General features: G+C 44.5%; 1 pseudogene; it reads left to right on the top strand.

The window, feature by feature from the left end:
• The first annotated feature begins 6,094 nt into the window (after positions 1–6,094).
• Positions 6,095–7,308, top strand: LOC134747243 (uncharacterized; annotated as a pseudogene).
• Positions 7,309–7,775: the final 467 nt, after the last annotated feature.

Consider the following 7,775-nt stretch of genomic DNA (forward strand, 5'->3'; position numbering starts at 1 on the left):
ATCGACGTAGCACGGAGCGGAATGCATTTCGTCAGCGCTATTCGTCAAGATCAGGGTCACGGGGCCGTAACAATTGGTTATGTACATATCATTACAAGTTTGGAGAAAGAGCGGGACAGTGCCAGCAGCCATGTGCATGGAAAAACGGACGCTACAAACTAGCTCGCGCGCAGAGAACGGCGGACCTTTGTGCGATATATCCTAGCTCCCGCCTCACAATTACAGACTTTTGTCTTATGGAATTAAATTAAATTTTATTTTAAATTTTATTTTATTTTAATTTAAATTAAATTAAATTTTTAGTAGATACAGGTGCAGCGGTTTCCTGTATCGGGAGACTCTACGGGGGAGCTAAGAGGGACACCAAGTATATGCTATACGCAGCCAATAATACTAAAATTAATACGTATGGCGAGAAGGATTTGACGCTCAACATCGGGCTTCGGCGACCTTATACATGGACGTTCGTGGTTGCTGACGTCAAGCAAGCAATTTTGGGGGCTGATTTTTTTGAATATCACAAGATTTTGGTAGATATTTATGGTCGCAGATTAATTGACAAAGTTACAGAGCTTACAACGCCTGCAACCATTGTTAGAGTGAAGCGGTCGTCAATACTTTCAATACGAACAATTGATGAGAAAATAGATTCACGAGTTAAGGAGATCTTAGAGAAGTACGTTGATATAACTCGACTATCGTCTATGAAGAAGCCACCAAAGCACGTTAAGCATCACATTTTGACGGAGGGCCCACCGATTTCATCACGGGCGAGGCCATTGCCACCAGACAAGTATCATGTAGCTAAGCAGGAATTTCAAAAAATGATGGAGTTGGGCATATGTCAGCCATCCGATAGCCCTTGGGCGAGTCCGCTTCACATGGTAAAAAAGAAGAATGGCGAGTGGAGGCCGTGCGCAGACTATCGTATGTTAAACAAGGTTACTGTTCCAGACAAGTACCCTCTTCCGAGGCTAGGCTTTCAGCAAGATTGATATTCGCAAAGCCTATCATTGTATTCCTGTGGACGGACGTGGAAAAAAAAGCAATAATTACACCCTTCGGATTATTTTCATTCCCGTTAATGCCTTTTGGGTTACGGAATTCGGGTCAGACGTTCCAGAGGTTTATGGATTCCATATTCAGGGATTTAGATTTCATATTCGTGTATGTGGATGACTGTCTAATAGCCTCGCGGAACGAGAGCGAGCACTACGAGCATTTAGATATCGTGTTTTCGCGACTTAATGAGAACGGCATTACGATCAACGCGGTGAAATGCGAGTTTGTTAAGGCGGAAATGGATTTCCTAGGTTATCATATAACGAGCCAAGGGATTCGTCCTACCAAGGAGAAGTACGAGGCGATCGCTGATTTTCCTAAGCCTAAGACTGTCAAGGATTTACGGAGATTTTTGGGCATGGTGAATTTTTATCGTAGTAATTTGCCCAACGCAGCACGATATCAAACTAGTATAAATGAGTACTTGCAGGACACAAAAAAGAATGACAATACGGCAATCGTTTGGACTCCTGAGGCTGAGCAGGCTTTCGCGCAGTGTAAAAAGAACGTTATGGATGCAATAACGGTGGCCCATCCATTGCAGAATGCACAGTTGGCACTTATTATCACGGATGCGAGTTCGTCGTGCGTGGGTGCGGCGCTTCATCAGAGGGTAAACAATGCATGGTACCCGTTTGGGTTTTTTTTCAAAGGTGGCCCAGAGGAAGTATTCAACTTTTGACCGAGAGTTATTGGGAATCTACATGGCGGTGCGGCATTTTCAACGGTTGATCGAGGGAAGAGAATTTACAATTTTTACGGATCACAAACCCTTAACGTATGCTTTTACCAAAAAGCCTTCAGTTAACGATACTCCACGACACCACGACGTGTTCGCCAGTTGGATTACATATCTCAGTACAGCACGGACATTCAGTTTATTCACGGTCAAGATAACGTAGTAGCTGACAGTTTGTCACGTGCGGTCGACGAAATATGCATGCCGTCGCCGATCGATTATGCTGATTTAGCAAGAAGCCAAGAAGGCGACGCTGAGTTAGTAAAATTGTATAAGAGCAAAAAGTTGAGAATGGAAAAAGTGAACATGTCGGGAATGTCGGTTGCGATAATATGCGACACTTCAACAGGGGTCAATCGTCCCTATATTCCAGAGAAATACAGGAAGATGCTTTTCCAGGCGGTTCAAACTCAAACTCAAACAACGATATTAGCCACCCTGGGAAACGTACGACCAGGAAGTTAATATCTCAACGGTATATTTGGTACAATATGAACAGGGACGTAAACCAATGGTGTCAGGCTTGCATTAGGTGTCAAAGGTCAAAAGTCTGGAAACATACGGTGGCGCCGTTGGGGGAATTCGCTCCGTCGGCGCGTTTTGAGCACATGCACTGTGACATTGTGGGGCCATTGCCGCTTTCCCAGGGAAAAAGATATTTGGTGACAATGATAGATCGCTGCACTTCGTGGCCAGAGGCTGTTCCAGTCGCAGATATTACGGCAGAGACCGTGGCTCGCGTGATTTACGAGGGGTGGATAGTGAGATTTGGTTGCCCTCTGCGCATAACAACGGATCAAGGCCGCCAGTTCGAGTCCAGAACATTTGAGTGTTTAACACAGCTCCTGGGGGTGCAAAAGATCAGGACAACTGCGTACCATCCCCAGGCGAATTCTAAGGTCGAGCGTCTGCACAGGACCATCAAGGCATCCTTAATGGCTAGGGGCTCTCGGGATTGGGTCCGGGAATTGCCTTCGGTGCTGATGGGAATAAGGAGTGCTGTTCGGGACGACACGGGGTTTAGTGCAACGGAGATTTTGTACGGTGCGCCAGTTAAGCTTCCTGGAGATTTTTTCACGGGCGGGGAGAGTTCCGAGACCTACGACGAGCTTGCAAGAAGGATTCGGAGCAATATTTCAATGTATGCAGCGGTACGTACGCGCCGGTGTACTAGCCAGAAGATTTTTGTTCATCCTGAAATGTTCGCACATGTTTGTGAGGTGCGATATTCTCCGCCCGAGCTTGACTCCGCCGTACGAAGGGCCGTACCTACCTAGTCGGCTCATAAGTTCTGTCACTGGCCTTTAAAATTTAAATTTGGAACTCCTAAAATAAAAACCGTTCTGCATTTGAATTTCGAATCTTTATTAAATATTTGAGTAGTATAATTTTGCAATTTTCTGTTTTCTTCAACATGGAGTGGACGCTTAAAGATAGCCGTACCGCAATAATTGGACTATATCGTTGTGGTCACTCGCCGACTAAAATTTTTAAGCTACTTGAAAATTTAAAATTCTCTAAGATTTGTGTATCGTACCATAGAAAGATACAGTGAGGTCTCTAGTTTAAATGACAAGAAAAGAAGCGGTCGTCCGCGTACAGCTAGGACTCCAGCGGTTGTACATGCAATTAGGGCACGCATTGCCAGAAATCCCGCTAGGAAACAAAAAGTTATGGCCCTCCAGATGGGTTTGAGCAAAAACACGGTGAAAAGAGTGCTTAATCAAGACCTGAGACTTCGTGCTTATAAACGAAAAACTGGCCATCTTCTCAATGGTCGGCTTAAAGCTTAGGCTTAAAAGATCTAAAGCTTTATTGAAGAAGTACGCTAAAAATAAGCACCGTTGTATACTGTTTTCGGACGAGAAAGTTTTTGACATAGAAGAAAACTGTAATAAACAAAATGATAGAGTGTACGCTCGCAATAGTAAAGAAGCGTCTAATAGCATTCCCCGTATTCAAAGAGGTCATCACCCTTCATCTGTGATGGTTTGGCTGGGAGTTTCTTATGCGGGCGTCACTAGTATGCATTTTTGTGAGAAAGGAGTAAAAACTAGTGCCAAAGTGTACCAAGACACGGTGTTGACTAATATTGTGAAACCACTATCCCATACGATGTTTCTAAACCAGCATTGGGTTTTCCAGCAGGACTCTGCTCCAGCCCATAAGGCAAAGTCTACACAAGCCTGGCTCGCCTCCAATAAAATCGACTTTATACGGCATGAAGATTGGCCCTCCTCTAGCCCAGATCTTAATCCTTTAGACTATAAAATATGGCAGTATTTAGAGGAAAAGGTGTGCTCAAAACCTCATGCAAATCTAGACTCGCTGAAAAAATCTCTTGCTACGGCAGTGGCCAATATCGACATGAAAGTGGTGCGTGAATCCATTGACGACTGGCCACGAAGACTTCAAGCCTGTGTAGATAATTATGGCGGTCATTTTGAATAAATGTTATACATTTAGATTCTCTATAGGTAGTTTATAAGCTTTCAAACGCTGTACAAATTATACGGAATAAACTTAAACTTTTGATTTTATTTGATACTATGTATATGACAGAACTTATGAGCCGACTAGGTAGTAGTGTCGAGAACAGATAAGGTTTTCTGCATTCAAAAAGGCGGAAAAGACTCGTGCGTGTCTATTGATCGTCTTAAGCCCGCATTCTTGCTAGCCGGTCCAGATGCTGATCATGCTGATAGCGCAGACGCGCGGCATATGTGCACGTATGTCACGAAATCGGGGCGTGCGGAGCGGTTTCGGAATTAGGTAGAGCAACTATATAACGACCGTGACGCTCAGAAGCCACCATTCCGCCGGCAAGCTCCTTCAAGCGAAGTTCTCCTTCCGACGGGAACCGAAACCGCGAGGTCCGAGCATTGACAGCAGTTCTGCTAAGTTTAGCATCACTCGCCGCCACCGCCAGCGCTCGCCCCTGCCGCCAGCAGCGTTCACTCTCACCGCGACAGCCGCTCCATCCACTAATTTTTTTTTTTTTAAAGGGGGGAGTACTATGGCGGTCAGCAAAATATTATCGGCGCGTGTCGATAACTTAGTATAGGTTTGAGCACGCGCTGATTTAGTTAAGATAAGGTCTGTACCGCCGTAGATTAGGATGTATAAAAACAGTTGATTATGTTGTAATAAATCAGTTTAAGTTAACCCGACAACGGTACCTTTTACTCACCCAACTATGTTCCTCTAAACGGTATTTCGCAGCAACGCTATAGTTTTGTGCGACATAAACGCATATTGCTTGTGTCAGCGACAACCTCCATGTACTCTTAACATGATAGGCATTTGAAAATAAAGTTACATTATGTTATAGCTTGCCTATCGTTTATTTCACTCCGCCTATCCCTACGTCGTTACGCTGCTCTCCCTTCTAAGATAACGATCACCATGGATCAGTTATCTCATGGCGACCCTTCAATAAATACCAAAAAGAATTTTCTGATCCGGCTACCAATGCGTTCCCGCTAACCACTCCGTCTACACTCAGACAGAAGAAACCAGTAACAAAAATGGCCGAACTAAGAATCACCGTGAAAGGCGTGCAAGTTACTTTGATTGCTTGACCAGCCAGCCGCGTGGTCCAGAGTCTACAAATAACCGTGTCCACCTCAGGGCACCGATCGGTCCACAGGATCCTGACCGTGGCCGCACCGCTACCGTCTACGTCGATCCAAGAGAGCCAGCCGCCCAGCCCAGCAGCAGAGCCGGTCCAGCCGATAACCGGCGAAGACCCACCGTTCCCACAAAGTTCGTCAGTCACGACAACTGAAGTCCTAGAGGAGCAGACAGCACTACCAAACCAGGGAGACCGGCCCCGCATCCCATTCCTTCGTTGTTTTAGCGTACTTAATGACAAGAAGCAAAGTCCGGCCAAAATAAAGTGCTAGTCCTGTGCTTCTTTATGAGTGGTAGTCATCTTTCATTGTGATAATTGTTAAAACATAAGTGTTATCTTAATAAATATAAAACAGATGATTTTTTTTTACGACGTTTGGTATTTTGCATAAAATACCTCCCATATTTCATATTTACATATTTCTGCCTATGATATCCATGTACGGATGTCAATACCTCCTATCTACTTTTACCTATATGAATTAATTCGCGCGGGTCAATGAGATCGGACGTGTTTAGTAAAATAATTAATTATTCGCGTGCATAATTCGTAATTGTCTGCATTTCCAACCGTGCATTATCATCTGGGTCATTAGTCATCTATCGCGACCTACGGCTATAGTATAATGTCTAAGTGGAGTAATCAAGTGTAATCGAAAAATGTCGTTGGTGAACAGTCCATTTAACCGGAGTGGACTAACACGCCGCAGCCCGCCCCCAACGCCCACACCGCAGCCCAGCCCGCCCGGGCCCGCGCCCGCAAACATGCAACAGGAAGAAGAGCCCCCGAAGGTAATTCCCACAAGTGACATCCAAACCTGGCTGAAAAAGATTGAACTGAACCTGCAAGACGTATGCGCTACATCTGCAGAAGGTAAACTTAACACTGACCAGAAGATCAGAATTAACAACATGTGTCGCAGCGTGAGCCACTTAGCCTCACAAATGGCTATTGAATATCAATCCCTAAAAAACCACGCAATCCAAGCATACCAGTCCCGCCAAGCTCACCAGGAAAAAATGGACCTCGTACAACGCATCCAAGAACTAAAGGAATCGATTGAGGAATCCAACCGCCCTGCTTCGGGACCTGTTTCGTTTGCCGAAGCCCTTAAGAAAAATGGAACGAGATACGTTCAACCGTCTAACATCAGTTCAGTCGCAATTTACCCGGTCGACAAGTTGAAATCGAGTGAGGAGACAAAATCCCTCGTTCAAAAGATTATCCGGCCCGACGAGATGAAGCTGCACGTGAGAGGGTTGCGCAAGATCAAAAACGGCGGTGTTGTGATCAGCACTGACTCAAAAGAAGACGTCATAAAACTCAAGCAATCAGCGCAGCTTACGACCTCTGGACTCACCGTTGACGAGCCCCAAAAACGCAAGCCCAGAATTGTAGTCATCGGAGTTCCCGCGGACATGCAGGAACCTGAAGTCCTGAAGTGTATTTACCAACAAAACTTAGCCGATAAATTACAAGATTGGTCGCTCGAAAAATTTATGGCATCTACTAAGCTAAGTCACAAATCCGGAAAAAAGGACGCCGACACATGTAATTATATAATTGAGGTTTCTGGAGTGATACGCAAGGCCTTAATTACGAACGACAGAGTTTTTGTGAACCATCGTGCCCTGTAAGGGATTTCACCTTGGTTACGCGCTTTTTCAAATGTCAGCTCTACAATCATGCAGCGAAGACCTGCAAAATGGAGTCTAACATCTGCGGACACTGCGGCGAAGCGGGTCACTCATTCAAGGAATGCGCAAAAAAGGACGAAGCACCAAAGTGTGCAACATGCTCGCACCCCGAATGCCCAGCTAGACAAATGGCCGAAAAAAGGTACATAAACTCCATAGATTATGAAGGCGCCTAGGAGCGCTAACTTTTCACATATTTATATAGCACTTTTTGATTCATTCGTTTAACTACCTATGAATAATAGCATATTCTCTGACCTAGATAGTTTCTCTGTATCAGAGTCTAAAGCATGCGACGTCGAAACCTGCAAAAAACACATTCGTCCCAGCCGAAATCCATTATCGATCTTAACACAAAACATACGAAGTATTTCCAAAAATTTTGACAATTTTATTGTATTTCAACAAAGACTGGATATAACTTGTGACATAATTGCCTTGACAGAATGTTGGCTTGGTACCCATACCAATCTACCAATTATGCCAGGGTACATTTCGTATTGCACTAAGTTTAATTATAACCAAAATGACGGGGTAGTAGTTTATGTAAAAAATAATTTAAACATCACAGTTGAGGAACCCCAAATACAAGATTGCAATCGGCTTTTAATAAAAATCGGATCAGACACTGCAATACTAGCCT

The sequence above is a fragment of the Cydia strobilella genome, chromosome 14 (assembly GCF_947568885.1).
Source record: "Cydia strobilella chromosome 14, ilCydStro3.1, whole genome shotgun sequence".
NCBI lineage: Eukaryota > Metazoa > Arthropoda > Insecta > Lepidoptera > Tortricidae > Cydia > Cydia strobilella.